This window comes from Nerophis ophidion, linkage group LG02 (assembly GCF_033978795.1).
Source record: "Nerophis ophidion isolate RoL-2023_Sa linkage group LG02, RoL_Noph_v1.0, whole genome shotgun sequence".
Classification (NCBI taxonomy): domain Eukaryota; kingdom Metazoa; phylum Chordata; class Actinopteri; order Syngnathiformes; family Syngnathidae; genus Nerophis; species Nerophis ophidion.
In genome coordinates, this window is record NC_084612.1 from 56805986 (window position 1) to 56819934 (window position 13949).

General features: G+C 42.2%; 1 protein-coding gene across 2 annotated transcripts in view; it reads left to right on the forward strand.

The window, feature by feature from the left end:
* The window catches only part of myg1 (myg1 exonuclease), an 83444-nt gene that overhangs the window by 19785 nt on the left and 49710 nt on the right, over positions 1–13949 (forward strand). The gene's annotated exons all lie outside the window — the stretch shown is intronic.

A 13949-nucleotide genomic window follows, 5' to 3' on the forward strand; every position in this document is an offset into this window, starting at 1 on the left:
GCTATGAAGCCACTGGCTTTGTCGCCTTCTACAGCATGTACGATCTGCTTGTCAGTCCAGCAACATGTTGTGTGTGGTTTCCGCAGACACACACACACGACTGCAAGGCATACTGGGTGACACAGAGTACATTAATGGTTGTGATATAAACAATTTTAACACTCTTAGTAATATGCGCCACGCTGTGAAGACACACCAAACAAGATTGACAAACAAATTTCGGGAGAACATCCTCTCAGTAACACAACATAAACACAACACAACAAATACCCAGAATCCTTTGTATCCATGAAATTCCTGACTATTTTATACACCCCCTCCCCCCCGTGTGTGTCGGTAAGGTGGGCGGGGTTGGGGGGCGCGCGTTTGTAAAATATATTCAGGCAGTCTCATGGATACAAAGGATTCTGGGTATTTGTTGTTTTGCGTTTATGTTGTGTTACTGTGAGGATGTTCCCCCGAAATGTGTTTGTCAATCTTTTTTGGCGTGGCTTCACAGCGTGGCGCATATTAGTAAGTGTTAAAGTTGTTTATATCACAACCATCAGTGTTCTCTGTATCACCCAGTATGCCTTTCAATCTTGTACGTGTGATTGCGGAAGCTGCACACAACATGTTGCCGGACTAACAATCGGTTTGTACATGTTTTTGAAGGTGTCAAAAGCAATGGCTTCACAGCATGACCATATTCTTGTCATCAGGATGAACGCCATTGGATATTCGCGAGAACGTTAGCAGCTCCCATTGTCTTCATTACTCTGTGAAACGGGTTTAAATAGCTCTGTGAGTGGTAAAGGTGGCCGACCTCTGAGGTATTTCAGCGGGCGGGTGGCAAGCGGTTGCGGTTCTGATAAAATGTTGGTTCGGGTGGACGGCGGGTGGATGACGACTTTGGTGATGCGGATGATATAATTGCCTATCCGCGCATCTCTAGTGTATATATATGTATGTGTATATATATATAATATATATATATATATATATATATATGTATATATATATATATATATATATATGTGTGTATATATATATATATATATATATATATATATATATATATATATATATATATATATATATATATATATATATATATATATATATATATATATATATGTATATATATACATATATATGTATCCATCCATCCATCCATTTTCTACCGCTTATTCCCTTCACGGTGGCAGAGGGGTTAGTGCGTTTGCCTCACAATACGAAGTTCCTGCAGTCCTGGGTTCAAATCCAGGCTCGGGATCTTTCTGTGTGAAGTTTGCATGTTCTCCCCGTGAATGCCTGGGTTCCCTCTGGGTACTCCGGCTTCCTCCCACTTCCAAAGACATGCACCTGGGGATAGGTTGATTGGCAACACTAAATTGGCCCTAGTGTATGAATGTGAGTGTGAATGTTGTCTGTCTATCTGTGTTAGCCCTGCGATGAGGTGGCGACTTGTCCAGGGTGTACCTGCCTTCCGCCCGATTGTAGCTGAGATAGGCGCCAGCGACCCCGAAAGGGAATATATATGTATGTGTGTATATATATGTATATATGTATCTATGTGTGTATATGTATGTGTAAATAAATATATATATATATATATATATATATATATATATATATATATATATATATGTATATATGTGTATGTGTGTGTATATATATATATATATATATACATATATATATGTGTGTGTGTATTTTTTTTTTTACATGTGGAGTTGCAAAATTTTGTTTAAGCGGCCCGCCACAAGAAATGACTAACTGGAAAACGCTGTTATAGAAGCTTGCTTGGCACTCGGCATCAAGGGTTTGAATTAGGGGTTCAATCACCAAAATGATTCCTGAGCGCGGCCACCGCTGCTGCTCACTGCTCCCCTCACCTCCCTGGGGGTGGAACAAGGGGATGGGTCAAATGCACAGGGTAATTTCACCACACCTAGGGTGTGTGTGACTATCAGTGGTACTTTAACTTTTAACTCAACTTTACCCACACGGCAAACATTGACTGTGGGCCAAGAAGTGCTATATTGTCATGTAAATAAAGACAAAAAGGATGTACTCAACATTATTTTGATATAAATTAATCTAGTTAGGTTTCAATCATTTTCGCTTCCAACATCAAGGCTGGTATTATTCAGAAATGCTTTTGCATGTCTACCACCGTTCCCTAATTGCAGGGGGTGTGAAACCGAGGCTTTATTTCCGCTTATTTCCCTACAGAATCATAGCTTTCATCAGCCCGTCACAGGTGAGTGGTCATCATGGCACTCTGATGATAATTAGCTATTGGTTTATTTGTTCTCCACTCTCCCCGACCATATGATAAAGACATACTGGCTCCCCGTTCCTGGCAGGAGGCGAGTGATAATTAGTGCTCTTCTATTGATCGCCCTCCCTGCTGTGTGTTCTCGAGGCACACGGGCTGCCACGACACTGCCTCGGGCCAACAGAGAATGTGGGTGTTCGCTCACGTTTGCTCCGTTGGAGGGGCTCAATGGTTGTGAACGGTCTAAGTGGGCTGCAGTGCACGTGAAGTTGCTATGGGAGAGATTCAGTAACACTAAAACAGATGTAGATGACAGTTGAAGAGCATTTTTGGTGATTTCAACCTACATTTAAAGGGGAACATTATCACAATTTCAGAAGGGTTAAAACCAATAAAAATCAGTTCCCAGTGGCTTATTTAATTTTTCAAAGTTTTTTTCAAAATTTTACCCATCACGCAATATCCCGAAAAACTGCTTCAAAGTGTCTGATTTTCACCATCGCTATATCCACCCGTCCATTTTCCTGTGACTTCACTGCGTGATGCCAATACAAACAAACACGGCGGATGGAACAGAAAGATATAGCGACATTAGCTCGGTTTTTCCGACTCGGATTTCAGCGGCTTAAGCGATTTAACAGATCACGCATGTATTGAAACGGATGGTTGGAGTGTGGAGGCAGGTAGCGAAAACAAAATTGAAGAAGAAACTGAAGCTATTGAGCCATATCACGACATACAACGGCAACGAGGACAAATTCGGCGATCGCCTTTTAACCAACGATTGAATTTTTTGACAACTGGTGCAACTTGAATCAGTCGATTGGTATGTGTTTGTTTGGCATTAAATGTGGGTGGAGGGAAAGGCTGGATGAAAATAGAGCTACAAATGAGGCATAATGATGTAATATGTACATACAGCTAGCCTAAATAGCATGTTAGCATCGATTAGCTTGCAGTCATGCCGTGCGCAAATATGTCTGATTAGCACATAAGTCAATAACATCAACAAAACTCACCTTTGTGATTTCGTTGACTTTATCGTTGGAAATGCATCTGCTTTGAGTGTCGCAGGATATCCACACATCTCTGTTGTAGCATCGCTATTGTCGGTAGCGATGCTAGGACAGAACAGAACAAACAAGGGACTTTCGCATCTTTTGAACACTGGTGCAACTTGAATCCGTTGATTGGTATGTGTTTGTTTGGCATTAAATGTGGGTGGAGGGAAAGGTTGGATGCAAATATAGCTACAAATAAGGCATAATGATGCAATATGTACATACAGCTACTATATCGTGATATTCGAGCATATGTTCTCACACAGTTGCTTTTAGCTGTGGGCATTACACCAGATGCGTTTCCCACTCTTTCTTCTCTCTCCTTCTTACAGAGACATAAACAAGCGCACCTTCTTACATACGTCACACGCCCTCCCCGAGCAGAGAGGTAGCTACATGGTTAACATTAGCTGTGGCGCTAACGGTGCGTTGCGAGTGGTAATACGAGAGAGAGAAGGTGCAAATCTGGTAACAAATGAAGGAAGAATTAATTCCAAGAAAAACAGCACGAAGTGCATCGTCTGGTGGTGATTTGGTTTCAAGCGGGAATATGTTGAACTATTATGGGGCAAAACGTTGCTACAAAAAGTAGCAGCATTCTAATTTGTAGCATCATTTGAAAAGTCACCCGCTAGAGAATAAGGAGTGCTTGAAACTGAATGTCAACTTCTCCGTTTGGTGCCACACCAACAAAATGCCGAAGCAACAATTTCCAGATCAACATGTATGAAAAAAAAATCAACAGGAGATAACGTCCAAACGAACCTACCACAAAACGAAGGACATACACTATATGATTTCCTATTCCGCAGCTAATTTTTATTTGATACTTATTGAAATATTTTGTGTGACATCTTGCACAAAAGTGCACTTTATTTGTTTTTAACTATTGTAGCGGCGTTCTGTACAAAAAGTGCACTTTAATTTAGTGTTGCTATGTCATCTTAGTGACATCATGCACAAAAGTGCACTAATAGCTTATTTTAAAATGTCTGACAATCTTGCACTTTTTTTTTGAAACAATAATGTTTTAATGTAGACACAAAGGGCAGGCGTGGCGCAGTGTGAGAGTGGCCGTGCGCAACCCGAGGGTCCCTGGTTCAAATCCCACCTAGTACCAACTTCGTCACGTCCGTTGTGTCCTGAGCAAGACACTTCACCTTTGCTCCTGATGGGTGCTGGTTGGCGCCTTGCATTGTGTGAATGTGTGTGTGAATGGGTAAATGTGGAAGTAGTCTCAAAGCGCTTTGAGTACCTTGAAGGTAGAAAAGCGGTATACAAGTACAACCTATTTACCATTTACAATCATTATACTGCTGTGATTATATGCATCAAGTGTTCATTCAAGGCTAAGGCAAAATATCGTGATATATATCGTTTATCGTTACATGGCCTAAAAATATCAAGATATTAATAAAAGGCCTTATCGCCCAGCCCTAATCACAGCTATTTTTTTCCAGACACAATCAAAAATAAAGTTAATAGTATCAGGGTTTGTACAGGTGATTAAAAACATTGAAACTACTTGAATTGTTGTGTTTTCAAGGTTTGACATTTTTTAAAAATTTGGTGAGAAGTCCATCCATCCATCCATCATCTTCCGCTTATCCGAGGTCGGGTCGCGGGGGCAGCAGCCTAAGCAGGGAAGCCCAGACTTCCCTATCTCCAGCCACTTCGTCTAGCTCTTCCCGGGGGATCCCGAGGCGTTCCCAGGCCAGCCGGGAGACATAGTCTTCCCAACGTGTCCTGGGTCTTCCCCGTGGCCTCCTACCAGCTGGACGTGCCGTAAACACCTCCCTAAGGAGGCGTTCGGGTGGCATCCTGACCAGATGCCCGAACCACCTCATCTGGCTCCTCTCGATGTGAAGGAGCAGCGGATTTACGTGTAGCTCCTCCCGGATGGCAGAGCTTCTCACCCTATCTCTAAGGGAGAGCCCCGCCACCCGGCGGAGGAAACTCATTTCGGCCGCTTGTACCCGTGATCTTATCCTTTCGGTCATGACCCAAAGCTCATGACCATAGGTGAGGATGGGAACGTAGATCGACCGGTAAATTGAGAGCTTTGCCTTCCGGCTCAGATCTTTCTTCACCACAACGGATCGGTACAACATCCGCATTACTGAAGACGCCGCACCGATCCGCCTGTCGATCTCACGATCCACTCTTCCCCCACTCGTGAACAAGACTCCTTGGTACTTGAACTCCTCCACTTGAGGCAGGATCTCTTCCCCAACCCGGAAATGGCACTCCACCCTTTTCCGGGCGAGAACCATGGACTCGGACTTGGAGGTGCTGATTCTCATTCCGGTCGCTTCACACTCGGCTGCGAACCGATCCAGTGAGAGCTGAAGATCCTGGCCAGATGAAGCCATCAGGACTACATAATCTGCAAAAAGCAGACACCCAATCCCGTGGCCACCAAACCGGATCCCCTCAACGCCTTGGCTGCGCCTAGAAATTCTGTCCATAAAAGTTATGAACAGAATCGGTGACAAAGGACAGCCTTGGCGGAGTCCAACCCTCACTGGAAACGTGTCCGACTTACTGCCAGCAATGCGGACCAAGCTCTGACACTGATCATACAGGGAGCGGACTGCCACAATAAGACAGTCCGGTACCCCATACTCTCTGAGCACTCCCCACAGGACTTCCCGAGGGACACGGTCGAATGCCTTCTCCAAGTCCACAAAGCACATGTAGACTGGTTGGGCAAACTCCCATGCACTCTCAAGAACCCTGCCAAGAGTATAGAGCTGGTCCACAGTTCCACGACCAGGACGAAAACCACACTGTTCCTCCTGAATCCGAGGTTCGACTATCCGGCGAAGCCTCCTCTCCAGTACACCTGAATAAACCTTACCGGGAAGGCTGAGGAGTGTGATCCCACGATAGTTGAAACACACCCTCCGGTCCCCCTTCTTAAAGAGAGGGACCACCACCCCGGTCTGCCAATCCAAAGGTACCGCCCCCGATGTCCACGCGATGCTGCAGAGTCTTCTCAACCAAGACAGCCCCACAACATCCAGAGCCTTAAGGAACTCCGGGCGGATCTCATCCACCCCCGGGGCCTTGCCGCCGAGGAGCTTTCTAACTACCTCAGCAACCTCAGCCCCAGAAATAGGAGAGCCCACCACAGATTCTCCAGGCACCGCTTCCTCAAAGGAAGACGTGTTGGTGGGATTGAGGAGGTCTTCGAAGTATTCCCTCCACCGATCTACAACATCCGCAGTTGAAGTCAGCAGAACACCATCCGCACCATACACGGTGTTGATAGTGCACTGCTTCCCCTTCCTGAGACGGCGTATGGTGGTCCAGAATCGCTTCGAAGCCGTCCGGAAGTCGTTTTCCATGGCTTCCCCGAACTCTTCCCATGTCCGAGTTTTTGGTGAGAAGTGCTTTTTATAATGTTCATCATATTTATCGGCAGTCTGACGCCATACGCTAATTATAAAATGTAAAATAATAAAAATAAGTTTTAGCTACACATTTGATCTGTTGGCTTTGCACGAGCCCTTACAATAGGTTGTTGTCATGCCAGATTCGTATGTACGACTCTGTGTCGCCCCCAAGAAAACAGTGGTGCATCGGTCCATCACGCTGAGAGATTTTCGTTTTAATGAACATTGGATGGAAAAGGACATAAAAACTTTAGATAAAACATGGACCAAATCCACATGCAGCCTCCTGCAAATGCCCTGAGATTAATTGATCGATACTTAATAATATTACAACAGGAAGTGAATTTACGTGACGTCACGTGGACCAGTTTTTTTGTACCATTTGGGGAAAAAAAAAAAAACCCACACATTAAATTGTAAGAAGATAAACATATTTAAACACTCAAATAAAATAATATGGCTCTTAGTAGCTATGACAATATTATTATAAAACACATTTCTTCTGCCAAAAAAGTACAATGTCTGGCCATTTATTAATTTTATTTGATTTTTAGGATTAAACTTTGCTGTAAATGTGTGATTATTTTTGAGCACATTCAACAATGTGATAATAACTAGAGATGTCCGATAATGGCTTTTTTGCCAATATTCCGATATTGTCCAACTCTTAATTACCGATTCCAATATCAACCGATACCGACAAAAACAGTCGTGGAATTAACACATTATTATGCTTAATTTTGTTGTGATGCGCCGCTGGATGCTTTAAACAATGTTACAAGGTTTTCCAAAATAAATCAACTCAAGTTATGGAAAAAAAATGCCATCATGGCACTGCCATATTTATTATTGAAGTCACAAAGTGCATTATTTTTTTCAGCATGCCTCAAAACCGCAGCTTGGAATTTGGGACATGCTCTCCCTGAGAGAGCATGATGAGGTTGAGGTGGGCGTGGGGGACGGTAGGGAGTAGCAGGGGGTGTATATTGTAGTGTCCCGGAAGAGTTAGTGCTGCAAGGAGTTCTGGGTATTTGTTCTGTTGTGTTTATGTTACAGTGGGGATGTTCTCCCGAAATGTGTTTGTCATTCTTGTTTGGTGTTGGTTCAAAGTGCGGCGTAAATTTGTAACAGTGTTAAAGTTGTTTATACGCCCACCTTCAGTGTGACCTGTATGGCTGTTGACCAAGAAGAATGCATTCACTTGTGTGTGTGTGTGTGAGAAAAGCTGTAGATATGTGACTGGGCTGGCACGCAAAGGCAGTGCCTTTTAGGGTTTATTGGCGCTTTGTACTTCTCCCTACGTCCGTGTACCAGTCCGTACAGCGACGTTTTTACAGAGTCATGAATTGTACTTTTTAAAACCGATACCGATAATTTCCAATATTATATTTTCAAGCGTTATTGCCCGATAATATCGGACGGCCGATATTATCGAACATCTCTAGTGACTACTAAATCCACCAAATCCAATTAAGTAATCTTTAAATGAAATAGGAAATGAGAATTTAAATCATTTTAGTTTTTTTATTGGTCTTTTTTCCTTCTTCCTGTGAGCATCTTTTTTATAGTTCTTTACTTTTTCCGTCAAATATTCTTCTCACTTGTTAATGAGCACATGGATGCCCAGCTTGGCCAATTATGCCCATCCTAATGGCCTTGATTACCCCCCACCTCCCTCACATGTCACTCATTCATTCGACAGCCTCTTATCTGCTACGCCGCAGCGCACGCCTTCCAATTAAGCCTGAATTAAATGACCAGCGGTGGCTCGGTGCCGCCACAGCCCACCCCTATCTGTGCACGTGGCAGCTTATTTATGTGCACTCGCACTCGCGAACACGCCACTACCTGCTGTCTCGCCATTGTTGCTCCATGCAAACTGGCACTAGAACTTAATGGACTATTTATGGGTTATAGCTGTTGACATCCAGTGAAGCACATCATATATCATATATTTAGAACCTAAATAGGACATTTTAATTGGATTTTTATATTAAGCAAGCAATGTTAAATATGGATGTAATTGATTTGATGTCAGAGACAATAATGTTAGAGGCAGTATGAAAACCTTTTAATCACTTGAAGTCATATTGTTTGATATTATCATGGTTATTTATTGTGCCTTAGCTTGTTTAATGTTATATTTTAGTAGATAGTCTGTCCGGGGCTCAAACAGCCTTTCACATCAGTGCAGTGCAATTAAAAAAAACCAAAGTGGTATCACTTAGCACATTGTAATTCTTCTGTTGATCTACCTCTATAGTCAAATAACTACAGTGGTTTACCAGTTTAAGGACCTCCGCCAGGAGATTATCCTTTGCAGGGTTCTGTTTGTCTCTTTGTTGATTAATTAGGTACCGTATTTTCCAGACCATAGGGCGCACTGCCGATGAATAGTCTATTTTCAGTCTTTTTTCATACATAAGGCGGATTATAGGGTGCATCAAAGGTCTCATGTTGTTGTTGTTTTTTTCTAAATGTAAAATATTTCCTTGTGGTCTACATAACATGTAATGGTGGTTCTTTGGTCAAAATGGATTAGATTATGTTTTACAGATCATCTCCAAGTTCGTTTTTGACAGTCGCTTCAGGATGCGCCGTTTTGTGGGCGGTCTTATTTAAGTGCCTCCACTTCGACAGCGTCTTTTCCCCGTCATCTTTCTTGTAGCGGTGGAGCGTGCAAGGACGGGAGTGAAAGAAGTGTCAAGAGATGGCGCTAACTGTTTTAATGACATTCAGACTTTATTTCAATCAAACACAGAGCAGCATCTCCTCATTTGTGGCTCACTAGTGCAACAACAACGCCGGAAATGTGTCCAGTGAAAAAACGTCCGACCAGAACTCTCTAATAACTAAAGTTCCTTGTGTGAATAATGTAAACTCACTACACCGGTATGTTTTAGTTCAGGGGTGGGGAACCTATGGCTCTAGAGCCAAATGGGGCTCTTTTGATGACTGCACCTGGCTCTCAAATAAATCTTAGCTGACATTGCTTAACACGGTAAGTAATTAATACTTCCGCTGGTAATCACAGTGTCAAAAATAACGTTCAAAATATAAAATATTCTCATGCATTTTAATCCATCCATCCGGTTTCTACCGCACCTGTTCAAGAAGTCGCATTAATGGTAAGAAGTATTTTATTTATTGTTGGTTAGCTTCAGAATAACAATGTTATCAAAAAGAATAAGAGACTACTTATGCTCTAAAAATGTTAGTCTTACTTAAAAATGCACGCATTTAGTTGTATTCAGTCTTAAAAAAATATATGGCTCTCACGGAAATAATTTTAAAATATTTGGCTTGTATGGCTCTCTCAGCCAAAAAGGTTCTCAACCCTGTTTTAGTTTTTTCATGGCAAGTTTACAGACAGATATAAGTAAGAACTTTACACTAGCAACAGTGGAGGATCAATGTCACATAAGAACATAGAGAAAAGAAGAAGCTTATCGATGACGGTTTCAGCGCGGACGCGCTCCATTTTTCAGGACTTATGCGGATCCCAAATACAAATCAGCAGGTACCAAAAGGTAAGTAAAGTTCCTTTTGCATAATATTGCGAAACAAAACACCAGATAATGTCTTACCCTATACACACACCATAATAACACTCCTATGTTGAAGCACATCAAGCGGTGTGGCTTCATAGCTTACCAAAGCCGTACTAAAACATTGTGATAGATTTTTGAGCGCCGTGTGTAATGTTCTATATTTTCAATGGAACATATTAAATGTTTTTTTTCCACATCCCAAGAGCTAGCTTATGTAGCCAAGGATTGGACAGATAAGTGCCCTGCCTCTGGCTTCCGCCCAGTTCACAACCCACCAGACCTCTGTGGCCCTCCCCAAGAGTGGTGAGCCCAATGGAGGGGGGACCCAGGTTGCCTCTTCGGGCTGTGCCCGGCAGGGCCCAATGGGGACAGGCGCTCGCCATCGTGCCCCAACTCTGGGCCTGGCTCCAGAAGGGGGCCTCGGTCCCCGCGTCTGGGCGAGTGAGATCGGAGTCTTTGTCCTTGCATTCCCATAGAAGTCTTCGAGCTGCCTTTTGTTTGATCCCTCACCTAGGACCTGTTTGTCTTGGGAGACCCTACCAGGGGGCATGGAAGCCCACGGACAACATAGCTCCTAGGATCATTGGGACACACAAACTCCTCTACCACGGTAAGGTGGCAGTTCAGAGAGGAGCATCTGGTCAGGATGCCACCCGAACGCCTCCCTAGGGTAGTGTTTAGGGTACGTCCGACCGGTAGTAGACAACGAGGAAGATCCAGGACGTTGGGAAGACTATGTCTCCTGGCTGGCCTGGGTACGCCTTGGGATCCCCCGGGAAGAGCTGGACGAAGTGGCTTGGGAGAGTAAAGTCTGGCCTTCCCTGCTTAGGCTGCTGTCCCCGCGACCGGACCTCGGATAAGCGGAAGAAGATGGATGGATGATGGCATATACATAAAGTGTTGGTGTTGTTTACGTGAGTCATATTACAGTCTATCTTGTCTGTGATTGCCTTTATATTGCAGTCATACGTATCTCTTATGTTCGACTGCCATATACTGGTCACACTTGTCATTACACCATGTACCCAATAAAGTAACTTTGAGGTCGGTAAGCAAAACCAGAATTTTTCCTTACATCAGGCGCACCGGGGTATAAGACGCACTGTCCAGAAAATTCGGTAATTGGTAAGTACTAATTAATGCCTTATTTGGCATGGCCTTATTATAACCCTAACCCTCTAACCCTGACCCCAACCCTATTCAAATACCATTGAGTTATTTGGTTAGGGTTGGGGTCAGGGTTAGAGGGTTAGGGTTATAATAAGGCCATGCCGAATAAGGCATTAATTAGTACTTAATGACTAGTTAAGAACCAATATGTTACTAATTTGCATGTTAATAAGCAACTAATTAATGGTGAATATGTTCCCCATACTAAAGTGTTACCATGTTGTTTTTACTGGTGCACAAAATGAACCGTGCACATGCATGAACATCACCTTGTTCAAACAACAAAACTAAGACAGTGCATAAACTCACAACAAATCACACACCTGCAAATCAGTCAGCTGTTGCCGTATCTGTAATATGCCAACAGGGAGAAGTTTGTATTTACGGGTGTGTTTTGATCTCCGTCGAAACCCTGAGGTCGACTCACCAAAACCCCTTGGGTTCGATCGAACCCTGGTTAAGAACCACTGGTTTAGCTACAAAAAAATACAGTGAATGTCGATGAAATAAAATCAAGATAAAGCTTTCAACTAATTGTGATTCGGGCGTTTGCTATAAACGCTCAGCCCTACATGAAAGATAGAATATCAAGGTAAACACAGAAGTTCCTTTACTGTAAGTGTAACATCCTACCTAGTCTTGTAAGGGTTACTATATAACCTCAGTAAAAGTACCTGTGTTTGCCTGGACATAGAAAATGCCACAAAACGTGTTATTTACAAGGTGCCTGTCAAATAATATGGCAGAGAACTTGGCAAAGTCTGTCAGATAATATGTATGGTACATTGTGACATTTCTGGGAGCTTTTCTAACCCGCAACCTGTTTTAATAAAGTTTATCAGACTCCAGTGTAACCGCCCACCGGCCACAATGTGGTCTCTGGTGGGATCTAAGCTAAGGTTGTCATTGTGGCTTGTGCGGCCCTTTGAGATATTTGTGATTAAGGACTATATAAGTAAACTGATTGCTTGATTGTAGGGCTGGGCGATATATTGATATGCTCGATATATCACGGGTTTTTCTCTGTGCGACATAGAAAATGACTATATCGTGATATTTGAGTATACGTTCTCACGCTGTTGCTTTTAGCTGCGGGCATTACACTGCATGCAATTCCCACTCTTTCTTGTCCCTCCTTCTCACAGAGACTTAAAACAAGCACACTCTCTTACATACGTCATGTGTGCAACGTCACACGCTCCCGCGGAGCGGACAGGTAGCGACAGGGTAACATTAGCTGTGATGCTATTGGTGCGGTGCGGGTGGTATTACAAGAGAGAAAAGGTGCGAATCTGGTAACAAATGAAGGAAGAATTAATTATTTGTCTTGCGGTGGTTTGGCTTTAAGCGGGAAGATGTTGAACAATTATGTGGCAAAAGCGTTGCTACAAAAAGTAGCGCCTACTGCTAATGTAGCATAATTTGAAAAGTCACTCGGTAGAGAATAAGGAGTGCTTGAAACTCTGCATGTCAACATCTCCTTTCGGTGCCACACCAACAAAATGCCGAAGCAACCATTTCCACATCAACACCGTATGAAAAAACTAGTCAACAACAGAAGGAGATAACGTCCGCAGGAACTTACCACACAAGGACATATACCATTTGATTTCCTTTTATGCAGCTCATTTTTCTTTGACACTTTTTGAAATATCTTGTGTGACATCATGCACAAAAGTGCACTTTATTTGTTTTTAACTATTGTAGTGGCGTTCTGTATAAAAAGTGCACTTTAATTTAGTGTTATTTTAACATGAAGCTTAGTGACATCATGCACAAAAGTGCACTAATAGTTTGTTTTAAAAAGTCTGACAATCTTGCACTTTCTGTTTTGGAAATGACATGAATGTTTGTGCCACTGCTTAATAACTGTTTAATAAATATAGTTTTGCTAAATTGACTTAGTTGTGGTTTCCCTCTTTGCATGAAAGTTTCAAATAAGCATATATAAATGAAGACTTGATTGATTGATCGACGTCACTTGCATGCGCACTTCGATAAAGTGAAAACAAAGGAAGTTGACCGGAAGGAAGTTGCTAATACTACAAAATAAAATAAAAGTTGCAACACCTTAAAATGTGTGTTTTCTTAAGTGAAAGTAAATGAAAGCAATATAATGCAGCATAATAATCCCCCAAATTTCCCCCAAAAATTGATTAGCTAGCCGGGAATATAAAGACAATATAACATACATCCATAAACGTGGATGCATATGCAAAAGTGCAGTACATTTATCTGTACACTAATCTTTTTATTTATATCTGCCCTTTCATCCTGCACTACCATGAGCTAATGCAACAGAATTTATTTTTTATCTGTATTGTAAAGTGCAAATTTGAATGACAATAACAAGGAAGTCTAAGTCTAATAATGTACCATATATATATATATATATATATATATATATATATATATATATATATATATATATATATATATATATATATATATATATATATATATATGCATATATATGCATATATATATATGCATATATATGCATATA